This window comes from Triticum dicoccoides, chromosome 4B (assembly GCF_002162155.2).
Source record: "Triticum dicoccoides isolate Atlit2015 ecotype Zavitan chromosome 4B, WEW_v2.0, whole genome shotgun sequence".
Classification (NCBI taxonomy): Eukaryota; Viridiplantae; Streptophyta; class Magnoliopsida; order Poales; family Poaceae; genus Triticum; species Triticum dicoccoides.
Genome location: NC_041387.1, coordinates 448,454,669 through 448,456,868, shown reverse-complemented (window position 1 = coordinate 448,456,868; position 2,200 = coordinate 448,454,669). Strand labels below are relative to the sequence as shown.

The window sequence follows — 2,200 nt, the reverse complement described above, 5'->3', positions numbered from 1 at the left end:
GTAATACACACACATACCTCTCTAGGCCCCGCCAAATGCATCAACTACACATTCACACATGTTACATCACGTACCCCATTGATCTAAAAAGCCCTCTCTTCACATTTATTTCGCATACAACATTCCTTTTGAATAAAGTGTGGCCAAAAAATTATTTTAGAGTTTCTACATATATACAACATTACAAAGTTATATGGAGGAGTACGAACGCTAATTTGCATTGCATGGTGCCCACAATGATATTTATTCCGCACTGTGAATTTGTATATTTTATACTATATACAAAGTTAGTCATAATAAAGAGAAACGAAGAGCATCTCTCTCTCCATTGCATACCCCCCTGTATGCCCCTTTAACGTATGCACACAAAACTATCTCCAGGTCCTCTAAAAGTAAGCCCCCAGAAAATTCACGCGTGTTTCATCTTTCTCTTGCGATATATGCAATGACGATATCATTGTATTTTAAGTGAAAGCACGATACATACATTGGACTTCATAATCCACTCATTACGGTCACCGTTTACCTTTAGTGGTTATTATACAGTCACGGGCTCACCGTACAACTTTGTATTTGCTCATGACATGACTAGTTGACCAGTTAAACGCTCCACGTGGCACCTCTAGTGTTGCATCACATTATCTCACTAACATCGTGCCCACCTGTTGACTTGTATCTACTCTACATCTACACTATTATATAAGGGATAATTGCATTTGAGCCCTTAGTTGGGTCACACTCGACAGGTTTACCCCTAGTTTTCAAAAATCTGTGGTGTTTCCCAAGTGTGTCCGGTACCCTTGTGCTTTTGCCCTTCTGTCCCAATTCCGTCCGGTCAAAGGCATTTGACCGTTAGGGAGACATTTTTTGGACTATTTTGCCCCTCCTCACAACTTCTGTTAAAAATCAAAGAAAATCAATGTTCGCTTACATGTGGGACCCAACTATACAAAAGAAAAAAGAAATAGAAAAAACTCTCTCTCCCCCCTTTCCCATCCTAGCGCCGCCGCCCTGGCCGGCACTGATGGGTCACGCTTGGCGTGGTCACCCACACACGCGATGGATCGGGGCGGCGCGAGGCCCCAGCGTGTCTCCTGCGCACGAACACGAGCGGGGAACAGGGCGGCGCCGGAGGTTAACGGGCGCCGGAATCCGCCAGGCGAGGCGAGATGGTGTGGGTTGCGCAGATCCAAAGCTGGGACGACGGATCTAGTGCGGCTGCTCGCGGTCGCGCTCGAAATCGGCGGCGGTAGAGAACTACCAGGCGGCGACGGCCTCCTGTTGCATGCGTCCTGTAGCATCCTGCAGCATTGCATCCCGCACCACCTCCTGCAGCTCCTGCGAGGGCCGCACCCTGTCGGAGGCCATCTTCCCAAGGGCGACGAGCGTGCTCTTGGGGTCCTCGAGCCTGCAGAACCCGGCGACCGCGCTGCCATAGGTGGCGGCATCGGGCCGGCATGGGGAGTCGGGGCGGCAGAGCCAGCGGAGCACGGAGGCGGCCTCGCGGGCGCGGCGCATCGCGAGGAGGTGGCCGAGGAGCGGGGTGGCGAGCGGGAGCAGCGAGGGGCGGACGGGGTGGTGGCGGAGCGCAGTGAGGAGGGCGAAGGCCGGGGTGAGCGTGGGCAGGGAGGAGAGGTGCTCGGCGAGCGGGGGGAACGGGAGGTGCTCCGGGGAGCCAGGCTAGAGGAGTGCCGCGGAGAGGAGGCGGCCGGCGGCGGGGACCTGGCCCTCGGAGATGAGCCACGGGATGAGCGCCGAGATGGTGTCAAGCTCGGACGGGCTGGGAAATAAACATCTTTTTTTTAATATGACATGTGGGTCATACATAGCAGTGAGACATTTAGAAGAAAAAACATTCCAGTCTATGACAGGTGGACCCACTAATCTTGTTGTCTTGTTTGACTGGTCTTTGCCAACACATACAAAGGGTAAACTGGTCCAAAAAATTGTCTCCTTAACGGTCAAACGTCTTTGACCGGACGGAATAGGGACGGAAGGGCAAAAGCACAAGGGAACCCGACTCACTTGGGCAAGACCACGGATTTTTGAAAACTAAGGGTAAACCTGTCGAGTGTGACCCAACTAAGGGCTCAAATGCAATTATCCCATTATAAAATACATAAAATACACTCTTATAAAAACATAGTTGGTGATGATGGTGTGCCTGCCATCCTGCAATATAGGTCGTCCGATTATATCT

General features: G+C 51.5%; 1 pseudogene; it reads right to left on the bottom strand.

The window, feature by feature from the left end:
* Nucleotides 1-1,257: 1,257 nt before the first annotated feature.
* Nucleotides 1,258-1,827, bottom strand: LOC119292734 (annotated as a pseudogene).
* Nucleotides 1,828-2,200: the final 373 nt, after the last annotated feature.